The following is a 12,954-nucleotide window of genomic DNA, read 5'->3' as shown; positions in this document are numbered from 1 at the left end:
GACCAGAAAACTTGGCATTGATTCATTGGTGCTGTTATTGTCCCATCAGTAAGTTGTGTCTGATTTTGTGACTCTGTGAAGTGCAGCACGCCAGGCTTCCCTGTCCCTCGCTATCTCTTTGAGTTTGCTCAAACTCATGTCCATTGAGTCAGTGATGCTATCCAACCATCTCACACTCTGTTATCCGCTTCTTCTCCTGCCTTCAATCTTTCCCATCATCAGGGTCTTTTCCAATGAGTCGGCTCTTGGTGTTGGGTGGCCAAGGTATTGGAGCTTCATCTTCAGCATCAGTATTTCCAATGCATATTCAGGATTGATTTCCCTTAGGATTGACTGGTTTGATCTCCTTGCTGTCCAAGGGACTCTCAAGAGTCTTCTCCAGCACCACAGTTTGAAAGCATAAATTCTTCAGTGCTCAGCCTTCTTTATGGTCCAACTCTCACATCCATACATGACTACTGGAAAAACCATAGCTTTGACTATACAGACTTTTGTTGGCAAAGTGATATCTCAGCTTTTTAATACACTGTCCAGGTTTGTCATAGCTTTTCTTGTAAGGAGCAAGTGTTTTTTAATTTCATGACTGCAGTCACCGTTCACAGTCATTTTGGAGCCCAAGAAAATGAAATCTGACACTGTTTCCACTTTTTTGCCATCTATTTGCTGTGAAGTGATGGGACCAGATGCCATGATATCCGTTTTTTTGAAGTTGAATTTTAAGCCAGCTTTCTCACTCTCCCCTTTCACCTTCATCAAGAGGATCTTTAGTTCTTTTTCACTTTCTGTCATTAAAGTGGGATCATCTACGTATTGATTCATTGGAGTAGTGTTTATTGGGTAAAATGCACAGATTAAGGGAAGGGCAGAGCCAAATCTCACAAGGAGGACCTTGCCCTTGGGCTGGGGGGCTTTGAGCGACGTGCTTTGGGAAGGGATACAATAGCAATATGATGTGGCAGAACTTTGGCTCCAGAGCTGGACTGTCAACTCAGTGTTCATGGATGAAGAAGTGTAGCCCACCCCCTGGCATGGACAGAGGGCTGCAGGCCAAGCTTTGAGGTTGACTAGGATTGATTGCCTTAAGCACTGAGCTGGTGGCTGGCTTCCATGGTACTCTGCAGGCAGCCAAGTCCTTTTCTAGAAGGCCAACTTTCAGAGAATCTGTTTTGGACAAGTTAACCCTTACCAGTCATGGCGAAAGCAATGGGAGACATCAAGAATATTCAAGGAGATTCAGGAAAAAACAAAATAGAACTTCTAAAAATGAAAACTTTAATTGTTGGAAATAAAAAGAAAACTTCAGGGGATACTTCCCTGATAGCTCAGTTGGTAAAGAATCTGCCTGCAATGCGGGAGACCCTGGTTCAATTCCTGGGTCAGAAAGATCCCCTGGAGAAGGGATAGGCTACCCACTCCAGTGTTCTTGGGCTTCACTTGTGGCTCAGTTGGTAAAAAAATCTGCCTGCAATGCTGAAGACTTGGATTCAACCCCTGGATTGGGAAGATTCCCTGGAGAAGGGAAAGGCTACCCACTCCAGTATTCTGGCCTAGAGAATTCCATGGATGAGTCCACAGGGTCACAAAGAGTTGGACATGATTGAGGCCACTTTCACTTTCACTTTTGCAGGGGATAAAGAAACAGTGAGTTTGACAAAGCTGAAGAGGAAATTACTGGTCGATATGTTTGAAGAAATTACTCAGAATACACAGAGAAAGGAGATGGAAAATATGGCAGGAAATTTAAGAGGATGAATAGAATGACAAGTAATATGACAAGTCTAAGGGATTCTAGGTGAAAGGGAAGAGTGGATAAAGAGAAACAATATTTGAAGAGATTATTGCCAAAAATTTTCCAAAATGTTGAAAGAGATGAAAAAATAGATTCCATTTCTACATATAGCACAGTGAAACTTCAGATACTAAGGCCAAAGATAAGATTTTAAAATTGGCAGAGTAAAGATAGATTACTAAAAAAGACAGGCTGTTAGAAAGTAGATGTCACAATGGCCATAATAGAATAAATAGAGTAACATCTTTACGAGAAAAAATACGTATCATCTTAGAATTCTTATACCTAGCAAAATTACCTTGTAAAAGTGAGAGAGAAGTAAAGAGATTTTCAGATAAAAAATGCATAGGGTTTACCACCACCAAGTTACCATTAAATAGCCCTCTGAAAAGTATACTTCGGGAAGAAGAAAAATAATTGAAGAAAGAAGGTCTGAGAGGTAAACAGGAATTATCAGCCAGTAAAATGGTAAACAAATACGTTTAAGCAAAGTGTTTCTAGATAAGTGAATAATGATTACTTTTTGTCCTTAAAAAAGATCCAGAAAGAAAGCACTTGTTAACTGTAAGCTTCTTAACAATATTAGGGACCAAACAGTAAATCTGCCCTGAAGTTCTTGTATTTTTGGTAAAGAGCTTAAGATATAATCTATTACTAGAGTTTGTTAAGTTAAATGTACATAGTATAATTTCAAAGGACTCACTAAAAGAATAGGTTTAGGGTGCTTTAATTTCCAAGCTTGTAAAGGTAATATATGGAAAAGTAGTATGAACACAAACATATCCTCAGTCAATTCAAAATGAAGACCAAAGGGAAAAAAGCACTGAAAGGTGAGGAAGGAGAATAAATGATGCATGGAAAAGGAGAGACAAACAAAAATTAAAAAATAAGATGGTAGAAGCAAGTTCAAGTTAATCTCAAAAACAAGAAATAAGCTAGATTTATAATCTAAAAGCGGAGAAGGCAATGGCACCCCACTCCAGTACTCTTGCCTGGAAAATCCCATGGACGGAGGAGCCTGGTGGGCTGCAGTCCATGGAGTCGCTAAGAGTCGGGCACGACTGAGCGACTTCACTTTCACTTTTCACTTTCATGCATTGGAGAAGGAAATGGCAACCCACTCCAGTGTTCTTGCCTGGAGAATCCCAGGGATGGGGGAGCCTGGTGGGCTGCCGTCTATGGGGTCACACAGAGTCGGACACGACTGAAGCGACTTAGCAGCAGCAGCAGCAGCAGCACAATCTAAAAGAGATTTTCAGAAAAGCAGTCAGACGGGAAAAAATCAAAACAATTTAGCACTATGATGTTTTCACAAAACACATTTGTAAGAACAGAAAGGTTGAAAGAGGATAGAAATATACATTCTTGTCAAATACAATTAAAAAGACTGTTGGACAGCCAGATTATTATCAAACAAAAGGAGACTTTAAGACGAATGGCATTATCAGTGATTTATTAGTGTCATCACTTCTTAATGACAAAGATTTAGTTCACTATAAAGATTTAATATTTTAAATATGCATGCACATAATAAAATACCTTTCAAATATATAAAGCAAAACTGTTAGAACTAAATTGAAGAACTGACAATGCATCAGCACAGTGGGAGATTTCAACATATCTCTCTGAATTATTGATACATCAAGGAGACGAAAAGATGGCAAACAGGATCTGCATAATATAATTACTGTTCTTGATTTATTGAACACATGTAGAATTCTGTTCCGAGGTGCATTCTTTGCAAGCAAACGTGGAACATGTACAAAAACTGACCACATGGTAGACCTTCCGCAGATATCAGCCACTTTCAAAGAGTTGGTATTATTCAGACCACATTCTCTTTTCTCAGTGTAGTTAAGTTAGAAATCAGTAGTAAGAAGATGATGCTTCCCTGGTAGTTCAGACAGTACAGAATCTGCCTGCAATGCAGGAGACCTGGGTTCAACCCCTGGGTTGGGAAGATCTCCTGGAGAAGGGAATGGCAACCCACTCCAGTATACTTGCCTGGAGAAGCCCATGGACCGAGGAGCCTGGTGGATTACAGTCCATGAGGTCACAAAGAGTCGGATGTGACTGAGCAACTAAGCACACATAGTAAGAAGACTAAGTTGAAAAAACAATCCCTGTACATTTAGAAATTAAACCACACATGTAAATAGCCCAACGGATCAAGGAAGAAACCATAATGCAAATGACAAAGGCGATCTATAGTTGGGAGTTATCCAACCTAGAGCTGTATGCCCTTGGCCCAGGGAACCTCACGGCAGAGATGACCTTGAGGTTCTGACAGTGGCTCTGGGAAGCTTCCTAGGATTGACACTGAAGCAAAGGAGGCAAGAGCAATGGAATTGCTGAGCTGTGATTTCTGTTTTCTCTATTAATAGGTCAAATGGTTTAAATTCCCTCACTCGGGTTGCTTCTTCTGTAATTAAGGATAAAACATTTCTGAGTTGAACTGCAGAGCTCTGGGAAAACAGCACACTGAGCAGAATTTGGGAATGTTGGAAGGAGGCCCGACCTGGCTTTGGGCACGCCTGCTGGGGTGGGAGCCCTCAGTAGGCATCTATAGCTTGTTTTGTGGCTACTAACGCAGGCAGGGCCTAGAAGGCGCCACAGGAAAGGACACTTGATGCTGGAGGCCATTTGATGTCCGACTCTTTGCAACCCCGTGGACTAGACAGTCCATGGGATTCTCCAGGCCAGAATACGGGAGTGGGTAGCCTTTCCCTTCTCTAGGGGATCTTCCCAACCCAGGGATCGAACCCAGGTCTCCCACATTGCGGGCGGGTTCTTTACCAGCTGAGCCACAAGGGAAGCCCAATGCTGCAGGCAGCTCGCTGCGATTTAATCAAGAGGGTTCTCTCCTGCTCAAGTGTTCAGACTCACCCGTGAAATGACTTGGAACAGGTGAGCTACTGACTGCTATTTAGTCACTAAGTCAAGTCTGATTCTTTGCAACCCCATGGAGGGTATCCTGCCAGGTTCCTCTGTCCATGGGATTTCCCAGGTAAGAATACTGGAGTGGGTTGCCTTTTTCTCCTCCAGGGGATCTTCCTGACCCAGGAATTGAACCCACATCTCCTGCTTGGCAGGTGGATTCTTTACTGCTGAGCCACCTGGGAAGCCCTAAGTGAGTATCCTGGGCTTCTGTTTCTTTCCAGACTCCACATTCCTTCCTCCACTTTTGGCTCCTAGTTACTTTGGAGGAGGCCAGGATAGGAGAACCCCATATTTGTTTTCCTGCCTTAACAGACTGCAAGGAATGAGGAGGGGTGCGTCTGTGCCAAGCACGTTCAAACCTGCATCCATGAGCCCCTGTCATTTCAACTCTAATCCTCTAGTACGTCGACTGGAGCCCTATGCTGCTTTCTGCATCCAAAGGCCCATCTTGCCAAGGTAGGACCCACCAATCCAAGTTCTTTTTCAATGTATTCAAATTAGAACACATCTGAGGATGCTAGAGAATCTTTCCTCTATTCATCATTCACCAAGTCAAATTGCTTCATATCATTAACTGAAAAACTAATCCTAAATGATTAATCCTGAAATTATAATAGGGAGTGAAATGTTAGTCGCTCAGGTGTGTCCGACTCTTTGCGACCTGTGGTCTGTCCATGGGATTCTCTAGGCAGGAATACTGAAGGGGGTTGCCATTCCCTTCTGATCTTCCCTACCCAGGGATCCAACCTGGGTCTCCTACATTGCAGGCAGATTCTTCACCATCTGAGCTACCAGGGCAGCTAGGCCAATATATATATATATATAGAAAACAATGTCAAAGAGCCCACTTTCCAAGTGCAAATGATTTAATGCACAAATTGCTACATGGGCCCAAATGCTGATTATTTCAACATTTTATGAAAGTTGCATCAATATGAACTCTTTTAAACTGACTTTTTGTGCAGGTGGAATTGAATCTGTTAAAGAGTAAATCTGTTCTTCAACTGGAAAGCCCTGTTTGGCTTTCTAAATCTGAATTTTGAGGTATAGCCAAATTTCCTGGAAATTTAAGTGGCGCCTTTTCCAGGTGGTTAGTAGCTGATGTTTACTTCTCAAAATGGAATAAATTCACAAATTACATCTCTAACCAAATCCTGCAACCAAGTTAGGGTAAATATTCTTTCATTCTCCATTTCATACACAGTTCAAAATAGGCAGAGAAAAGAAACATCTCTCTGCCTTTAAAAGGCAATTTTCAAAAATGAATTGAGCAGAATAATAATATGTCTGAATAACGACAGTAAAAAGAATGGTACAGCACATCCTACAAGGAAATGAAGATATAAGATTACTGTGTCTTATTCAAAACATATCTAGGTTCTAGAATAAGAAGGTGGGAAAATACAGATGGATTACTTGAGGCAAGAAAGGAATCCAAATGGAGTGTTCCTTTGTACTCCTGATAAAACTGATATTATTTCCCTATTTTCCCACTTGCTCCTGGCCAGTACTGTAATTAAAAGGCCTCCCTCCAAGGAGCTCAATGTGCTTTGTGGACATGGTCTAATTAATCCCCCTCGCTTAGTCTGTAATGTCCACAAGCTCCAGGCCCTCCTCTGTCGAGAGAGGAGGCTGCCCGTTGTAGGTACGTGCGGCAACATCTCGGGCCTGGTTTATGTAAAGTGACGGCAGCTGTTGAACGCAGCCTCTATTTCCCAGGAGCTGTGAATGCAACTTCTCTTCAGCGCCAGGGCCAGTGTATGCCAACCGAAGGGCCAAAACCCGCCAGTCAGCAACTGGTGTACATGTCTGGCAAGGAGCAGCATTGACCTTGAGGTGTGCCAGTCACCTTCAACCTTAAAATCCCCAAAGGGCCAAGTGAGCCTGGACGCATTCCCCAGACAAACAGAGGCTAAAAATACCCAGAAGAAAGATATTTTCCTATGGTATTGACTTCATATTGTGTCCGACGTGCCTGTTCTTCGTCATATGGTAAAGTTAGAGTGATTAAGGTTTGGAAATCAACCCATGCTTTTCGGAGAAGTAACTTTAAATCACTTTGCTTGAGGTCACATGAGTCAGATCAGCAAAGTCACAGTCTGAGGCTGCATTTTGCTGCCCAAACTTCACATCCCCCAACCCTGGCCTTGGTCACTGAGGCGCAACCAAGCCTTGAAGGAAAGACTTTTACATTCACACTTTTAAATGTAAAACTGGAAGATTCACTCTTTTGTATAATGCTCTGCTTTCTCTATTGTGGCTGGAGGCAGGCCTGTACCTAGATAGTAAGGTACGTCAGAGATTTCCAGCCAATCCATCTTGCTGAATGAATCTTTTTCTGCGTTAGATGTTGCCCTTTTCTGCCTTTTTTCTAGTTTTATCTCTTGTGAGGAGGGACACATCATTACTAGGTTGACTGCATGGATGATGATTATGGGTTCTGTTTTCTGTGCAGTTCTGATCCTGATTGTATTAAACATTCTCTTGGCCATTTCAGTACCAACAACACGTTGGGCTAACTGGTTCCAGCAGCTGTGTCCACTGCAATGGTAGATTTGCTTCAATCCTGGGTAATTTGAGTCCATCTTAGAACCCCCAGAATGTCTGTCTGGTTAACTTACTCTTGTGTACTTTTTATTTTCCCATCTGTTATTTTCTCCCTCACCTATATCATTGTCTGAGGTCTATGAAGGTAATAAGACGCTGGGACAGGCTTCTAAGGAAGGGTCACTGGGCCAGTTCTTTCTGAAATCCTAAAGAATATTTTCTGTCCATATGTTGCTGTTGTTTAGTCACTAAGTTGTGTCTGACTCTTTTGCAACCCCACAGACTGTATAGCCTGCCAGGCTCCTCTCTCCATAGGATTTCCCAGGCAAGAATACTGGAGTGGGTTGCCATTTCCTTCTCCAGGGGATCTTCCTGACCCAGGGATCGAACCCTTGTCTCCTGCATTAGCAGGCAGATTCTTTACTGTTGAACCACCAGGGAAGCAGAACCAACAGAAAAAAAAAGAGCCTATTATATTTGACTCAGTAGTTCTGCTTCTGCAAATATATTTCAGGAAAATTTTCTCAAATAAAATGAATATTCCAGAGCAACGTGACTGTTTGGGTGATTAGTTTTTACTAGTAAGACAGTTTAAATACCCTAATATATTCAACAATGAGGTAATAGTTAAGCAGATAACATATTCTCATCCCTCAACAAAGCTGATGAAAGCATTCAAACATAATGAGCCCATGGACAATCGCAGAATGTTTTGCTGCCTGACACCCACTTACGTCTACTTTAACCAAAGAGCCTTGCCTTCTGTCTTGCTCCAGGGGGTGGGACAGGGGACACAGATTAAACCAATCGGAGACTGGTTTGGTCTCAGAGACTGGCCATCATAAGACCTAACTCAGTCTAATCATAGTGAATCTCCAGAAATATTCTGGAAATGCTCAGACTAAGATGCACGTATTTCCTGCTGGATGCAGACAGTCATTTGTTATGTTGACAACAGAAGCCTGGCCTAAATCAAATGCAGATGCCAAGGTTAAAACAAGGTTTAACCAGATGCTAGGAATGGCAACATTTTACTGAAGAGTTAACCACAAGAATGTTTTGGAGGCTGTGATGAGACTTGACCTGTCTCTTTGAGGTTATTTTGGGTTGTCAAGAAATGTCAAATCAGCACTTCATTTATGAATTAAATGAGTAAATAGAGAAAAGATGATTTATTGGGGGTGGTGGAAATTCTCCCCTAACTTTAAAATGTAGCTCTCCTATAGAACATACAACATTGAGAGGCTGGAACAAAATAATAACTGAAGGTTTAAAGTTAATCCGATCGTCACCCTCCAGAGTAATCTTTGTTAACTGAGATGGAAAAAAGTCACTTTCCTTCCAGACTTGGTTGAGCCTCAGTGACCAAAGCCAGGACTAGGGGACTGAGGCAGCAAAATGCAGCCTCAGACTGTGGGTTTGTTGATCTGACTTGTGTGACCTTAAAGTGACTCAAAATTACTTCTAAAAGCATGGGTTGATTTCCAAAGCTTAACCACTCTAAGCTTACCATATGATGAAGAACGGACACGTCTGACACAATATGAAGTGACTATCATAGGAAAAAATATATATGTTTTTTTCTAGGTATGGATTTTAGCCTCTATTTGTCTGGGGAATGCTTCCAGACTCATTCGCAGCTGTTTGGGGATTTTAAGGTTGAAGGTGACTGGCACACCTCAAGGTCAATGCTGTTCCTTGCAAAACATAATAAAAGCTTGTAGAAGGCCGAGGGCTGTGTGAGAAAATTAAGTATTGATTGAGGAGGAGATATGATGTTGTGCAATGTAGTTATTAGGCTCAATTCAGTGCTGTTAATTTGAGACCTCGCACTTTCTCAGAAGATTACGCCGGTTAACAATACATTATTGAAGTCTGGGGAGCTTTCGTCCTCTGATCGCTGTCTCCTCTTTTCTCGGCTGTGGAAGACTGCTTTGCCAATCAATATGCTTTTATTGAACATGCTTCATAGGAGCACTCCGCTCAGATAGCATCACTTTCAGGAGTTTGTGATACTTGGCAAAGTCAGCTCTCCTTCCAAGCACCCTCTTCCTATCAAGAAGTCAGTCATCCCCATTTCCTACTCCTACAAATTATAATGGGACCTCAGCAAAGGAGAAGAAAAAGAAATTCGTTCTTTTTTTTTTTTTTTTTGCTGACCCTCTCTCTACCTAAAACTATTTTTTTTTAGGGCAGTATCATTTCCAAGGAAGTTGGAATGGACAAGATTCGTGAGCAAGGGGAAGAGATTGGCGGTACCTGTAACTCAGAACAGCACATGGAAACTTATCCTCCATAAAATCTTAGAACTTTCTAGAAAGGACTTTAGAAAACACCTGGTCCAGTTACTTCATGTTACAGGTAAGTCCATGAGCAAGTCTCAAAGTTGCTGTGAGATGTTCAAACTTCTTAGCTAGTTAGTGGCAGGGCTGGGAAAGTACTCTGAGTGTCTTGACAGATTTTCTTCCTGAACAGTTGCCTTGACTGTGGGTAGGGAGAGGATCAGAGCCAACAATCCCTTTGTGAACATCTACGCTTATAAAAATCCAAATTTACATTAGCTGACTTTCCTCCAACCTTTTTAACTTTATTTTTTTTTACAAGTTTTAAAGTGTATGCTCCAATGACAGTTATTATAAAATATTGGATATATTCCCCACATGGTATAATACATCCTCGTAGCCTGTCGTACCCTCGATAGTTTGTACTGCCCACTCTGCCAGCCCTAAACTGGCCCCTGTCCCACCACTGGTAACCACTAGCTTGTTCTCTGTGAGTCTGCTTCTTGTTTGTCATATTCACTAGTTCGTTGTACTTTTCAGATTCCACATGTAAGTGACATCATACAGATTTCGTCTTTGACTTACTTCACTTACTCTAATGACCTCCAAGTCCCTTCAGGTTACTGCAAATGGCAACATTTTGTTCATTTCATTGGTTGAGTCGTGTCCCATTGTAAACATACACCACGTCTTCTTTGCCCATTCATCTGTTGATGGACACTCAGGTTGCCTTCATTTCTTGGCTCTTGTGAATAGCGCTGCCATGAACATAGGGTACTTTCCTCTAACCTTTAAATGTTCTATGCAGGTCATACATAGACTTCTGACAAACTTGGGCATGGTTTTATGGCATTTCCTCACAACTGTGTTTCATAGAGAGGTAAGCTTTTAACTGTACTCACTTCACCGAAGACAAAATTGAGAGCCAGAAAATATAAGTGGCTGGTCTCAAAAGGCAAATCCATTTATGGTAGGCAGAGTGATGCTCAGGCCTAGGTCTTCATACTGTCAATTCAGTGCTCCTTCTACTGGTCTACGCAGGCTCCGTGCCTTACTCTAAAATCTGTCTTCCTATAAGACTGCAGGCATTTACTTCTCTTATTGTTTCTCCTCCTTCCCCTAATCTGTATGCCCTGGCAGAGGCTAACATGTGCTTCATCTTTTAACATGAACTGTGACTTGACGCTCATGTTTAAAATTGAGGCGAGAACCATAATATCATTCCTGGCGTCTCTGGGCATGGCAAATATTGTGCTGATGACTTTCCTCAGTGTTTGCAATCTGTTTCATTACAGCTAATGTGGACCTGACATACAATATATGAGTCATTTATTAATCCCTCCAAATTTACACTTGCTGAGGCTTCTGCAGCCTGCTCAGTGAACACATCCGCTCTCACCTGTGATAGGAACCATGCTACCTTAGAGACCGATCCTACCCCCACCCCGGCCATCCTCCGTGACCAGCTTTCTTTCCCAATGAGAATCGCTCCATTGACAAGGGCATCCAGTGTGGAACTTCCCTCTGAAGTGATTGCAGTTTATCTTTCCAATCAAAATGGGAACAATTTGTGCTGTCTTAGGACTCCAGAGCTGCTGTAAATTCACGTAATAGATTTTTCAGTGCCTAGTAAGATAATTGCATTGGGGAGAGGACTGAAGCGAACGCTGGGAGCTGTGAACGCGGGGCCCCTCGTTCCATGCGGCTTCCAGGGTGACCTAGAAACTGGGGCTGGAGGAAGACAGTTTTGAATTCCTCATGCTAAATTAGTTCTGAGATGCTTCTGGGCAAAGACTGCCAGCTGAACTCTGTTTTGACAGTGGGAATATTTATAATGAAATGTAATGAAGTAAAACTTAAGTCCTAAATTGCCCCAACACGGAAGCACTAAAATTGCAATTCTGGGTATAGTGACACCTCCAGTTACCGAAATGTGAAGTTATTCTCTTTGGAAAATGACTTCACTTTGAAGAAATGAATACTGGCTAAGGGTTATGACACACACACGGGGAGCTTCAAATCCGCTCCCTTGGGTTATTGCTGACCTCAGATGAGCAAATTAGACTCACCGCGTCTCTCTCTCTCTAGAGGTAGTCACACTTAGCAACAAGCCTTGTTCTGGGGCTTATGCATTGGCTGTGAAACATAGTCAAACATTTCTAAAAATGTGAATACGAATATGTTTAAATTCAGTGTAAACCACTGAATGTGGTTTGGGAGTGTTTGAAGCAGTGGTAACAATTGATGGGTTGCAATTCTAAAACCTCTGTGCTATCACCTTTATGTAAGGACGCTCATTGCCGTTGCTTCAGAACTAATTCCCAAGAGCAAAGAAAATTTCTAACACAAGTTATTGGTTGCTTTGATCTTTAGTGAATGAATTAATTTCTTCCTTTATTCAAAGAATACTTACTGTGTACTCACTGCCATATCAGGTGTCACTCTTGATAAGAAGGCCTCAACTGTGAGTGTGACTAATGTGGTCATTTCCCATCCAGATATTAACAAAATAAGCAGTTCTCAACATTCAGGGCAGTTTTGTTTTATGGTCACTGCCAACAGAGAGTTAGCGAATACTGCGCCCATAGTGCCTAGGGGAAATACAGGGCTAGGTTCCTATGACACACAGATAACAACACTTTTGTTAACTGATCGGTCCATAATCTTGTTTTATGTGTATTTCTGTTTAAAGACTGTAACTCTCACTTGAATGAACATTGCATGCGAGCATGGTAAGTCGCTTCAGTTCTGTCTGACTGTATGTGACTATGGGCTGCAGCCAGCCAGGCTCCTCTGTCCATGGGATTCTCCAGGCAAGAATACTGCAGTGGGTTGCCATGCCCTCCTCCAGGGGTCTTCCCGACCCAGAGAGTGAACCCTTGTCTCTTATGTCTCCTGCACTGGCAGGTGGGTTCTTTACCACTAGTGCCACCTGGGAAGCCCCAGTTCAGTCAGTTCATTGCATCTGACTCTTTGAGACCCAATGGACTGCAGCATATCAGGCTTCCCTGTCTATCACCAACTCCTGGAGCTTGCTCAAACTCATGTCCTTTGGGCTGGTGATAACATCCATCTTATCCTCTGTTATCCCCTTCTCCTGCCTTCAGTATTTCCCAGCATCAGGGTCTTTTCTAAGACTCAACTGAACACATATTTTCTCTGTAGGCAGTAAGTACTTTAGGGCTGGAGTTGGGGCCATTTTAAAGGTGAAGCCACCAAGAGATAACACAAGGGATGTGAAAAACAAGGCTTTGAATATACAGTGACAAGGACACCTGCTTACAGCCTGACCTGAAATAAGAAGGCAGAGCATCACCTTGTTCTACCTCAACTGAGAATGTGCATGCCAGGCACCTTGAATTTCTGATGCTCTGAAGCATGTCCACAAATGATTGT

The 12,954-nt window shown here is 42.3% G+C and overlaps 1 long non-coding RNA gene across 1 annotated transcript in view; it reads left to right on the top strand.

Annotated features, from left to right (window-relative positions):
- Positions 1-9,631, top strand: part of LOC138990236 (uncharacterized) — a 101,572-nt gene extending 91,941 nt beyond the window's left edge. Inside the window, exon 3 of the long non-coding RNA XR_011466359.1 lies at positions 9,468-9,631. This is a non-coding gene — a long non-coding RNA (uncharacterized lncRNA). The remainder of the gene's footprint in view (positions 1-9,467) is intronic.
- The last annotated feature ends 3,323 nt before the right edge of the window (positions 9,632-12,954 follow it).

The sequence above is a fragment of the Bos mutus genome, chromosome 12, assembly GCF_027580195.1.
Source record: "Bos mutus isolate GX-2022 chromosome 12, NWIPB_WYAK_1.1, whole genome shotgun sequence".
Taxonomy (NCBI): domain Eukaryota; kingdom Metazoa; phylum Chordata; class Mammalia; order Artiodactyla; family Bovidae; genus Bos; species Bos mutus.
The sequence above is the reverse complement of the archived record's forward strand: the minus strand, read 5'-3'. Positions and strand labels throughout refer to the sequence as shown.